The 13,481-nt window shown below is 42.8% G+C and overlaps 1 protein-coding gene across 19 annotated transcripts in view; it reads left to right on the forward strand.

Moving 5' to 3' along the window:
* LOC121596416 (neural-cadherin) overlaps positions 1 to 13,481 on the forward strand; it is a 270,549-nt gene that overhangs the window by 14,958 nt on the left and 242,110 nt on the right. Inside the window, exon 1 of one of the 19 annotated variants that reach the window (XM_041921326.1) lies at positions 11,899 to 12,124. The exons of 17 other annotated variants lie outside the window; for them this stretch is intronic. The gene's annotated coding sequence lies outside the window, so the exon portion shown is untranslated. Of the gene's footprint in view, positions 1 to 11,898; positions 12,125 to 13,481 lie in introns of those variants that run through there. One more of the 19 variants, XM_041921327.1, reaches the window with a different exon arrangement.

Consider the following 13,481-nt stretch of genomic DNA (forward strand, 5'->3'; position numbering starts at 1 on the left):
TGTCACATAGGGGTTGACTTTAAAAAATCTCCCAATTTTGGATTGAAACGAAGTGAATTTGTGGGTTAGACTTTGTTTGCACGAACACTGTTGCACGATGACTCAAATCAAGCTCTTTACCGGTCGACCAAAAAGATCAACAAACAACACAACTCAGACAGCAAATCATGTTCCTTCTCCCTTGGAAAATGTTGCGAAGATTTGCTCTTTAGTCGAACGGAGGTGGTGTCACGGAGCGAGGGAACGTATTATTTGATTTAATTTGCCCGGCCATGCGTAGAAACCGAATGGAAGGGATTATTAAATTTTGCCTTCACCCGGTCATGTCCTCATCCGCTTACCCTCACTCCCATTGAATTCGCCAAATATATATAAGAAAACGTGAAAGAAAACACATTTGTCGTCGTTTTCTTCCTATACTTGCTGTTGACGGTGCCACGAGCAGAAGCGCAGTGTTGGAGTTTAATTATCAAAGATTTCTTTCAAACATTCGAACGACGCTAGCAGCCACACGGGGTCGGTGTTGGTTGTTGGTTGTCCGATTGCCTAGGGTTTTTCCTACTCTGGCCACAGTCATGACCGTGCGGTCATCTTCTCAGCACACACCGGCATGCATGCCCGGTACCGGTGGAGTCTACCCCCATCGGCGTGTTCTCCATTCAATTATCTTTCATGAGTTTCAGTTTGAGCGTAAAATCATAATTCGGTTAAAAACTTCTCTTCCTGCTTAGTGGCAGAAGGTTTCGAGCGTATTGGTAAACTATTCTTTTTTCATCGTTACGTTTGTTTCCCCCGGTTTTTTGTTATTCTCGCATTGCTGGGCATTGGTTGAACATTAAAAAAATCGAGAGAAAATAATACACATCTCTGTGGCGCTCTGTGGCCGTTAAATAGGATCAGGAACGTATTAAAAGTCACATTCGCAGGTGACCCCTGTGGAAGGTGCGTTGTGAGGCTTTGTTTCGTGGTCGTCACGGAAGCATACGCAACGGGACAAACCTGCGTTGCTGATTGTGATAAATTGAGCAAGCATGAGCATAGTCGTATAGAGCGAATATGCCTTCCGGAATGGATCCGAGCTCTCTACAATAATGTGACCTATAACATCCTCGCGTACCATTTCTTCCCGGGAAGCACTGGTTGCCTAGAGAATGTGTTCGAAATTAATTGAATTAAACAGGGAATCTATTGGAACGTTTGCTCTTCAATGCATTACGACGTTCTGTAGCCTGGTTTGAAGTTGCACAAACACAGATAGACTCATGGAGCTGAAAATAGAATCAGGTGGACTTTACAATTGTCCATAGATGGTGTATTTCATTGAATCTTCGTTCCCTACATAACACAGGGCTCAATTATCTCACAATCCGTATTTCACATATAGATTGTAAAATCATTGTGACCGCACACCGTTCGCCATTGGTGAGCTGCACTATCTTCTTGATATATTTTTGAAGTGCATTGCTGTTTGCATGGCTCGGTCGCATTAGTGAAGTGGGTTTTATCCGATTCTATATCTCGGTGCAGGTTTGGTTTTGGTGGTAGTAAAAAGGGTTATAGCACGTTGATTAGATTGATTGTGAACCGGCTCAGAGTTATATTGCATGTTGCAATGTTATTTGAAACAGGGATTCGATTTTTTCTCTTGCATTGGCGAGCGACTTTTGTAATTCGGGTTACCATTTGCAGCATTGTTGAACATTATCTCGCGTTAACCTTCTCAACTGTGTCTCGAGGTTGAACGAGTTGAAATGAAAATCCCGTAGATTGCAGCTTTAGGGTTTTTTTTAGTGCATATGGAACGACAGAGCTTTATTCTTATACTTTAGTGTTTTCATTTCAAGGCCCATAAAATACTACAGGTCGGTCAAGTCGGTGTACTTTAACAAACCTTAATTTGACAGTTAGTGAGTCCACAATTTCATACAAAATACTTAGAGAGAACTATATTTTTTTTTCCATTTTTCCATAATTTTCAATTGATTTTTTTTTGTTCAAATTTCAAATCAATTTGAAATATGTAATCCATTTCAAACGGTTTATGTGATTTATTAAAATTAAAAGATAAGAAATTATTGGATATTTGCAGTTTGATTAAATTATCAAAATTAGATGTTTACGTTCAATAAACAAAGAAGCTGAAGGTATCATAACTTATGTTTCTTAATAACGTGTATTTTGTATTAAATTGATCCCCTGGGGCGCGGGCATACTTGGGCGTCTTTGTTAAAATCCTAGATAACCCTGGATCCTGTATTTGTTTGGAACAGAGAATTTTGAAATATTTTTTTAAAAATTGTTCTGACACCATCACAGGATACAATGATTGAAATGCCTTATATCAACGCGTTCGATAAGGATCCTTCCAGTTCATCCTTTTTTGGTGCATCCATTGCTGCAGTGTGTGTTCGAGATCCTACTCGAACTATTTGTAAAATCACTTCTACACACCCAACAAGGCAACGAAGAGTGTGCGGAAAGTGCCGAATGCAAAACTGTTGCACTTGAAACCCAACTTTCATAATGCAATGAATGAATAACCAGCGAGAATCCTCCAGCTCTTTCCTTACCAGCAGCTCTCTGGAGTGAGATTCGGCTTAATTGCATTTCACTGTTGCACCAGCGTTTGGTTCTTCCTTTCCGCTGTCCGGCCAGTGGGTGGTGGTACATTCTACCATTTCCGCGTGCAAATTGCATGAAGGCTCTCGCGAAAGCGGCGAGTTTTATTTATTAATAACTATTGCAACTATGCACTTAGACATGGCAGGAACGGGGGCGATTGCGTTGCTCTGGAGAAGATTACTGGCAAACGCTACCCGAATCTGTGGATCCAAATCCCGTTCCTCCGTTTTGTTGGTGTTATCTTTCCCCGAAAAGCGTGGAGGAGGGGGTGTGGTGTGCATTCCCTAGGCTCGGGCACGCGGGGTAACAAACACGCTCTCAGCCGCACGCTGCAACAATCGGTTCGGTCTGCCGACCATATTTATGGTTGATCCTTCCGGTTTGCAGCTTCCCGGCTCGGATTGTGCGCGGTCCGTTAAATTGGCGTGTTCGGTTGCCAGTTGCTGCGAGTGAACAAACGAAAGTTACTACTAGCTGATGCAGCGCCTGATGCTGCTGCTGCGCGTCGGCAACAGCAATTGGAACTGCATTGCCCAGTAGCGCAACTCTTGCCGCGTAGCACACTCCAACGAGTAATGTACGTCATTGTGGGCTTTTGTGGCGGCTCCACGCGACACCGGGGAGTCGAGGGTGTAAGGAGCAGTTGTTGTCGTTGGTTGTTTTGGTCGATCCGTGGGTTGTGCAATGCTGCATCGTATCCTGGGTAAAGTTAAAAGGGACCCGATCTGCATGGAAGCCTGGCTTCGTCCCGAACTGCTGGAGTGAAACTAATTCTCATAAAATTTAATTTCCATTCCGCAGAAACGGTAGCCATCCACCTCCCTCCACGATTGGACTATTTGTCTCGTGAGTGTGTCGCTGCCAGGACAGGTTTGCGGTGAAACCTTACACAATTTACAGCCAAAAGCTAGTGCGAAAAAAATGCCGCTTTTGTTGAAACATATAGAAAGCCCTTTACGAAAAAGGCTTAGGATGAAATTGATTTTATTTTCGTTTTATATTTATTTTTTGTTGGAAAAGTTTCACCTTCCAACAAGGATGAGGGGATGAGTTAGTTTATCGTGCGTACTTGGGCGATGGTATGCAATTGATAGAAAAACGGTTTGCCGGCTTCGGAGGCGAAAGTTTTCCGGCTAGTTGGTCTGGGTTTGGCAGTGTTGGAAGGCTTTGGTTTGCGTCCGAAAGAGTCTGCCTCCTGACGAAGTTCATCGATGGTAAATTTTAATCCAAACCCAAAACTGCACCCGTTCATCAAGCAAGCGAAAGCAGGGTTTGCATTTTTTCAAGCAAGGCCTTAGGCGTATGACTGAGAAAAACAATTTCCCACCATTGCGCTCCGTTAGATTGAGTCCGGTTTTGTTCGTAGCGAAAGGAAAAGGAAGGATATGTGTGTGTGGAACCTCTCCTTGTCTAGACCCAGTTCCCGGTGTGGGTGTAGATGTGTAGGTCGACGTTGGAAGAGCCAGGATGGAATGGATTGCTGTCGTCGGCAATGAGCCTTTCGTTCGCTACGGCCCCCAACGTTGACGTTCGAAGAAGGGTGGCAATTTGTATAATTGCTTTTCTTTCGCCCCGATGCACCCTGCCTTCTAGGTGAAACGCTGGAAAACTTCGACCTAATAGCTACTATTACGTTATTGTTTTACAAGGATTATCGGACGCCCGGCCGGCCTGGCAGTGACGTGTCGTGATGGGCGGTCGTACAGTAGCAACTGAATTTAATCGAATAATCAAATTTCTTCGGCAGATTAAAATGCGAACAAAACTAGACGCTCCGTAGACTATTTTTGTATTTTAAGAAACCATTAAGCTTTTGTGAATTTAGCACATGTTTGTAAAAAGTATTTGGTTCTTTATTTCGTACGAAATCGTTCGTTCGTAGCAGAGTACGCAAAAAAAAAACTCCGTTGTAAATAGGGCCTTCAAGGGTCACTCGTCGTGGCCAAATGACGCCTAATTAGTCGAGGCAGCATGAAACAACTGCAGGAAAGCGAGAAAAACCCGCGCAATGCTACTAACGCAAAGATAATTCCGTTCCCCTTGAACCGAACTGTGAACCCATCATTACCGTTTTGCTCGCTCGCTTTCTTCCCTCCCGTCCCGGCTAATGATGTTTGATTTTCTTCCGTTGCTGTGGCTTTGCTCCCCCTCCCTCAGAACGGTCAGGTTTTGCAGTGAAAATTTGTTTACCACCGGTCGTGTGTGTGTGTAAGTGTGTAGGTACGCACTACACGGTTCTATATAGGAGAAGCGGCAAAGCCAACCAGTCTTTGTTGCGCACTGTGGTTCTTTCTCTTTTTCTAATGCCACTGTAGAGCGCCATACCGAGGAGGGGACAGGGAGTGGAGAGGAAACGTCGAAGGGAACGTTAAACGAGCGCCTTCGTGACAGCTTAAAGATAGGTTCGTGATCTAATTAGCTGCCGAAAATGATGCTTCCGTGCGCGCCTGGCTGGAGCTCGGCAGTCTCAAGAAGTGTTTCGGAGCAGATTGATTAATGAGTTGAGATCCTCGAAAATGGTTCCACGACCGCAGCGTGAGAGGTGCCCGGTGTGTTTGGAGATCGGCACTGCATGCAATGGCTGATGATATGGGTCTCCAACGGACCGCTGGACGTAGTTTATTCTAATTTTCGCATCATTTTCGCACACGATCGAACCATCGGGATGAATGATGAGGTAGGAATGTTTCCGGAGCGACGGTATACATTTTCACCCTCATAGTGAATGATAAAATTGATCGAATTAGACGCATAATGATGAAGGTGTACCGGTTGCGAGCTATAAATCTCTTTCCAGGAAGGGTGCGCTTAATGCAATTTACACTACATGTTTTAAAATCTCGGTGAAGTGGGAGCATACAAGTTGATGCCATAAAGATCGGTCGATGTATATGGTGTATCTCTTAATGTTATAGAATTTATCAAACTTCACCATCACGCGGTGAGGAATATTTATGAATGTTGTGTGAAATTTGATAAATTGCTTTAATAAGATCACCCTCAAAGTAAGGTTTTCCATGACATTAAACATTGATCACACAGCTTATGATGCAATATGGAACATACAGTTGTTGTTGTTGTTTTATTTTTTGCGAGGCTTTTAGCATTCTTCTCTTGTAATTCACAATTCAGAAACTACTAATACTATTTGAGATAAATAAAAGAACTCAAAGTTCAATAAGAAAAAAGAAATACAAGAGTTTTTATGGTAATGGTGAAAGATGAAAATGTTTGTAAATTCTGATGCTTTTTCATTTAAATTATGTTTTTATGAATATTTTTATCCATAGTTTTTACACTTGTTTGTAGAAATTAGTGTCCTTTAAAAAATTCAAAAGTTTTTCATTTTCATTGTAATTGTTTGAAAGTACAATGTCCAAATGCTCTCCAAGTTTGTGTTTTTTTCCTTTCGGGGGAATTTCAAAAACTAAAAATCTATTAAAATGTATTCTACCGTAGTAGTAAATCCACAAAATGGGCAGATTAAAGGTGATTCCTGTTTTAGTTTGTAGGTATGCGTAAGTTTGGTGTGTCCAATTCTCAGTCTTGTTACCAATCTTTGATTGTTGTGATCTAGTGGATCGTTCCAAGGTGCCGTAGTTTGTTTTATTTTTTTAATCCATTTAAGTGACTAACTCGTTATGCGGGGGAGGTGCTTTTCCATATAATTTGTATCTATGAAAAGTGAGTACATTGGTTCCAGGACGCCTCTGAAAAAATGCTTCATGTATACCACTAACAAATGGGAAGATATTTCTATTTCACTGTTTCTTTTGATATTAATATTTATGAAGTTATGAATAATATTCTTCGGCACAAATAAAATTAGTAAAGACTTCGATAAATGTATTGGCATCAAATCTATAATACACTTGCGTACAGAGCTGCATAATATCACTGTCAATGTCATAAATAATCTGACTGAAACGAAATCCATGTCAGCGTCACGTACTCAATTGTGATAACGAGCGGTGATACTCAAAACGATTGGTGTGACCAATACATGCTTCGTGACATTTTGGCTACCAACGCTTGTTCAGTTACTTTGTCATGACTTTTTTTTTATTGTCATGACAAATTCCGGCTGAAACAAAATCATGTCAGCGTCACGAGGTCTGATGGTAACTTTAGCAGTGGTATTTGGCAGCACTGTTGACAGCCAGAAAAATCCTGATTATACTTGCGCCGACATTAAGCTCAGCTTGTCAGTCAGAGTATCGCGTTGGACTCAAGCATTCGCATGTCGCGCTCGGAATGTTATGACGCACTTTCATTGAGTATCAACAATGAGTACAAAGCTACCATGGATATGTTCATTGTTTTCGTTGGCGAACATCTCGGGATGCTCATGACATTTTGCAGCACTGCTTGCACACCTTATTTTTAGTCATCCGAAACTCTTCCAAATGGCAACAATTGGCAGGGCAAAATCTTGTCTTCATGCAACAAGTTGGTCCAGAAAAGCGCGCATGAAACACTTTTCAATATAACACACACTTGTGCCTGACAAAATAATACAAATTATTTTTTTTTATTAAACGATGTTTAGTATCAAAACTCTCATTTGCCTGAACGATAATCAAAAAAAAATTAAGTTATTTTTTTATTAAATAAATTGAATTATTTAATTACAAAATAAAAAAATTAAATAAATGCTCAAAGTAAACCGGTCGTAATCTTGATTTCACATTGGCATCGAAAAAAACACTGAGCGATTAGATTTACATTTAATGCTAAAAAAACCTACTTATAAATCATCAATTTTGTTCTATAATTTATTGTGCCTTCCAATCAGCAGGGTGTTACTCAATGTTACTCAATGTTGAGATACACTATGTAGACGGGTTTAGTTTAGTTTTCAACTAGATTCGAATGATGCATTTGAAGGTCTATGCATTGCCGCTGTGGTGCCACACGTTAGATTAGACACATGACATGGTTTAGTGAAGGTGCAAATTCATTCCCTTTTATCGAAGTGATAAAGCATAAAGAGGAACTGGCTTACGTCGATGTGCATCATGTTCTGGGATAATAAAGGCCATCTGTCGTCTTATCTTCGTTGTGATTGTGCTTGGAATAGTTGAGAAGAGGCAATGTTCCCTTGCTTACCCTGAAATACCGTAACACCATGAGGGAGCTAAGTTTGCTCTTAAACATTGCTTGAATGTTGCTCAACAGCCTGTACAGCAGATTTCAACGATTCTTGCAACCACAGTATGTGTCTTTCCCCAAAATGGGAGCAAATGTGCTGCTTTGGCCATGGAGCGTCTGCAGCAAGCAACCCTTCCCGTGCATTCACGTCACATTACACCTCGATAACGATACCAATAAGAATCGCATTGTCACTTTGGAATGGAACCGCATTTGAATTTCAATAACCAATCGCCTTAGAACCCATTCATTCTTGGCCCATTTACTGTGTACGAACAACGCAGGAAGCATCGGGGAGGTGTAGCGCATTCTCTTGCTCGTGCGCGTGCACATTTTATGCTCCTTCTGCTGTTCTGGTTACTTTCTGCAACTGAATGCGATGCATCTAGGTGTAATTCCCAAAGCGAGCAGATGAGCCTTTTCCGCCTTGTTTCGTGCCTTTGCTCTTCGCTGTATTAAAGCCAACGAATCATAAGCCTGTATCGGAAGATAGCTCACGAAAGTCGCATTACCCCTAGTGTGGAGAGCAAAATGGATACATCGCCGATCGCTTACCACAGATATGGGAAATTATGGCGGATATGTACACCACTTCAACAAATCAGCTTCTAGTCGGTTGGTGTGTTTGTATATGTGTGCTGTGAACACTAAAACCCTTGCTTGCACCGAATGAAAAGGTGTCTTCTGCTTGCGCTAACGCAACTAACGTGCTCAGTGGAATTGAAATTACCATAATCGATTCTTCGATTTTATGCTAATTTCTTACATCGTTATATATTTCCCCCTCCACCCGATTGAACCCGTCGCCAAATGCCTTGAAGTTTGTTTTCTTATGCGATACACAACCTCCGCGGTGCTATTACAACTCTGCGGGAGGAATGAAAGGGTTCATCCAGCGAGTCCTGGATTTCTTTGGGCTTTATTTTTTTGTAGGGTTTTTTCCGACGGTGAACAGGATGGGAGGTAATGCTGACAGTTGTTTTTTTTTCAAGGAGTTTAAGTGGTCCAATACAGGGTAGTGTTTTGCAGGGAAAGGGGTGTAAAATAAGAGCCCAAAACACCATTGGTGTTTTGTGTTATGTTGTAAGGGTCTGGCTGACGAGTACGGCCTGCACACCACGGTGAAGTGGAAACGTTTACCGGGATTCTGTTTCTTCCATCGCGTCAAAATGTGTCCGTGTGTGTATTTTTTTGTGTGATAAGAATTGTGGTTACTTCTTTGTACGAAGAGCATCAAATAATAAGTGAGAGGTACCGACCAGGCACTGCAGCAAGGGAAAGTAAACTCACCATAACCACCGCCACACAGATGGAAGGATGTAGTGTCAGGCACGCACCATGAATACATAAACGTATACGGTGCAAGGATTTTTATGATCGACGGTGGCAAATATCATCGGAATCGAATTTGATTTGATTGGAATTCGCTTATGGCAAAAGCGGCTGAACGGGAAAAGCAAAGGAATAGGGGAAACAACAGAAAGGGGAACTACATTACATGGACGGCTTGCTATCGGAGTGGGGAAAGGAACTAGAACCATCCGGGAGGTGGAAAATCTAATTAGAAATTCTCCACATGCTCAAGAAATACTTTAGCCTAGATAAATGTGTTTGATAACATTATTTTAGGAAGTACTGATTACTTACTTACTTTCTTACCAATAAGTGTTGTATTTTCTATTCCATCTATTTTCTATTTTCCATTCTTTTTAGTGTTGGTAACCATATCCCAATGTTTGTTAATATGGTTTGACTTTAATAAATCTTTTTTTTCATCTTTTCTTTACTTTCAGCTCGTAAGTAAGCCAATAAGACGTATAGAACCTGTTCAAACTTAACTTGCTATGTGATTGGTAAGTTGAGATGGAGGCGTTTGACTTGTTCGTGTTTGATGTTTTGCCCCTTCCAAGAGTCTTCGTTGGTAGGTCTAAATGTAGCAGAATAACACCAACGCCGATAGTCTGTTTGGGTTCGAATGCTCTTCAGCCCTTCACCAAAAAGTATTGACTGCAAAGGAATCAAACCGCTGGGTCAAATCATTCACCAGTGATGTGTGTTGTGCCTTGTGTGAAGTGGGCACAACTGCTTATATGGCTGGGCGCGCAGTCTATACGCTTCACAACCAATCGTCCTTTTGAATCTGGTGACCGCAAACCAAGTTAGGATGTAGTGAGAGTAAGGAGCTAAGTGGAGAAAAAAGGATGTCTCGTTATAGACGACGCGCTATCGACGAACGACGAAACCAAAGTTCTATATATATATACAACTCTGTTGGTAGTGCCGTCCTGCGATTAAGGGCGAGGGAACGATGGCACCCTAATAAGGACACTGGGGTGGAAGGCTGGAGCTATAGCTTAGGGGTTTGGAAATAGCTGCAGACCGTGCAACGTTCAGCTATAATGGCAGAAAGCACCACCTGCCACCGTCCGGCATGTATGGACAGTCGTCCGAGTGGAGCTGGCACTATGGGGCGAAAGGTTATAGAACCCAATCAACACGTTCGTTACGCAAACGGGTTTGCTGCATGGCAGACGTAGAGCATGGCAAAGTGAGTAAATCGCATAAGGAGGAGGCTATGTGGTCGGTTTGTAGGCGAACCAGGGGACGACTTATGAGTTGCCCTGTAGCGTATATCGTCACTGTCTGCTATGGTGCATGGGTAGTGGTGTGGGTGGGCTGAAAATGCACAACCCGAGCAGAACCAACCCTTCCATCCTACTGGATGCTTATTTAGGGGTCTCACGGAATGGCTTAGTGTGGAGTATTTCATAACCATTCGCAAACAAATCCTCCCAGTACACGCATACACACACTGCTGGCCCACTCTACACTGTATGACAGGCGTAAATTTAGGCGAAAACAATCGTACAGACACACAGACACACGCGTACACGCATACAGCTAAACGCACAATCCTACCCCTGGACAAGGGCGATAACAGCTCAGGGGGACGAGAGTAGCGCACACAGTGATGGACGCACTTTTTTTTGAACGCTGTTCCGACACCGTCCGGAACACTTCCGTGTTTGTATTAGTATGCGTGTGTGTGTGTCGAGTATGTTTACAAATTTTCCTAAGTGGAGTTTTCTTTTCAAGGATGGCGGTGGATGGTGTTACACGAATCGCTTTCTTGTAGAATGAGAGTGAGAGAGCGAATGAAAGAAGGAGTGAGAGGGTTATTTTTTACGCTGAGACTCACTTTTTTGTTGTTGCAAAAATGGTAAAATCTACTATCGCATCAACACTAGCTTGTGTTACGTTACAAAAGTAGCCGGGATTGTTTTTTTTCTGATTGTATGGCAGAAAGAATCGAATTGTGTGGAGATGCACGTACACAGCTGAAAATATAATTACAATAATTACTAAGTTCATAATGTATAAAAAAGTAACAATCTTAGTATCTTAGATGTTGGGTACAAAATGATTTGTTGCAAAAAAGTCTGCAACTATTGTACCAACATTTAACACAATTGCAAACACAAATACAAAACAGTACAAACACACACACATACACACATTCTCCTCTGCTCCGCGCCATGACTTGGTGCTGAATTCTACGCGTGTGTGCGTTGGTGTGGTAGTAAAACATGCTCTCATCCTAACAGTCCAACACCAACACAACTGCTCGCAAGTTTTCCGATATTTCCCAACGAAGAGAGAACAAGTTCTATGCACACACCATCGACAGGACGAATTTCCACAACCCAAACAGGGAGAGGTAGAAACATAGCGTGAGAGAGAGAAAGAGAGAGAGCAAGAGAAAGAGACCCCTTAATTGCACTGTGTGTTCTGAAGCGAGAAAGCAAGGACGAGACGGCCGTTCTTCCCGTAACGGCACTGTACGCGGCGCGTGCGTTCGTGCGTGGAAGGGTGGTGGTAAATTTTATTGATTTTACCGTCAGAACCATTTTGCCAATAGCTCAGTCTCTCTCTCGGAGCTGGGAAAAATCCGTGTACCACCACTACCAACCAAAGCGTTTTCCAGGATTTTCCTTTTCGTTCGTATTGTAACGATCGAAAAGAGATAGAACGTAAGAGAGCCAATGCTCTCTGCGATCGTTTCTGTGTGCGTGTGTGTGTGTACGTGTGAGCTGTATTTCAGTGCAAGATTTTCCAAGACCTCTTTCGGCTCTGGCCATCCTCAGTTTGTGGTGAAGTTGTGCAGAAGTCGTCTGGAGAAAGTTGTGCCACCCCGAGTGTGCCATCGATTAGTGTTGTAGCAGGGAAAAGATTAGTGAAAAAAAATACAAGTCTCTCCCTTCTCTCTAAGGGTGGATTGCAGAGGTGGTTACTTTTTGTGTGGTTGAATTGTGTGAATTTTCCTAGTGCTTAAAAGCTCTACAAACGCACGGTTAGTGTGATATGGTTATGATGTTTGCGTGTAAAAAAGGCAAATAGAAGAAAATTGTTCACTGGAGCTCCCGGGAATAGAGGGAGCACCAGGAATGAGAGCAAGCGTGCACAGTAGTGTGTCGGCGTGGTTGTGTTTTCTGGTTTGCGAATTTCCTTTCGCTTGCCGAAAAGAAGGATAACAGTTCTGTGGCTATATGATAGGCGAAAGCTTAAAGTGCAGAGTGAATGTTGTTTTTGGTATACTCATTGAATGGAGAAAAACACGTGCAGTCAGTACAATTGCAAGAAAAAAGGCACCTGTTTCTGCAGCCATTGCTTGAAGCTATCTATCGGCCATTAATGGAATAAAATCATCTCCTGCTCAGGATGCTGGAATGAGAAATTTTCATCTACTGAAAACGTTTACTGCAAGGTAAGCAAGCAAGTGTAGTTTACAGTGGCTAGAAGATGGATGTTACCGCTCGCACAAGCAGCTCGACCACATTAATTTTGCGTCATTCCATCGTCGGTCGTAGCGCTGCTACACACCACCGCCCGGAAAAATGGGCGCAGTCTGTGTCCTCATTTCCGATTCCATCTGCGTGATGCGCGTGTAGCCTGCGAGCATGAATGGACTTTTCACCTGACAGCTTGGTCGGGAAAAGGAGAGCGACTGTGAGAGAAAGAGAGAGAGAATGACAGAGGGAAAAGTTGGATGTGTAAATTTGGTTTGCGTCTGTTTGTGTGTGCAGGAGTGTTTAATTTTAGGAAAAATCTCAAAAATCATGTAAATTACAACATTTCATGCAACGCAATGAACAATTACAAAACGGTTCGGAGCGAAGCAAGCAGATAGTGCGATGAAGGGAGAGGGAGATGCGGCGTGCGTGAAAATGGTTTTGCTCGCGTATGGGTGGTTTGGGAAAATAGCGTTATCCTTATAACGCCGTCTGAACCTGCTCCTGCCGAGCATACACTTTTTTGGCGAGAGAAAACAAATATGGCGGCGCATGGCAGCTGTCCCGAGTTCTCGTGTACTGAAAATTCCGATATAGCGAGCCCGGAGTGAGCTGCCGGAGAGCGTACGTGGGCACCGCTCCTAGTAGCGGCGCGGAAAGCGCTAGAAAGCGGGAAATACTACTACGCGCGAGTAGGTCCGGTGCGGTGCAGACACCATCAGGGTTGGAAAATGGGTAGTGATGACGAGCATGAGTGTAAGTGTTTGTGTGGGTTTACCTCAGAGAGCTGTTATCCCGATGGTTAAGCATGTATGTGTGTGAGGGACTGAGCGAAGGGACACAGAGAGAAAGAGAGTTTGTGATTGCGAAAAATGGTAGGAATAGAATAAAGTGTTGGAAAACCTCCGCCACAAAACT

Source organism: Anopheles merus, chromosome 3R, assembly GCF_017562075.2.
Source record: "Anopheles merus strain MAF chromosome 3R, AmerM5.1, whole genome shotgun sequence".
Classification (NCBI taxonomy): domain Eukaryota; kingdom Metazoa; phylum Arthropoda; class Insecta; order Diptera; family Culicidae; genus Anopheles; species Anopheles merus.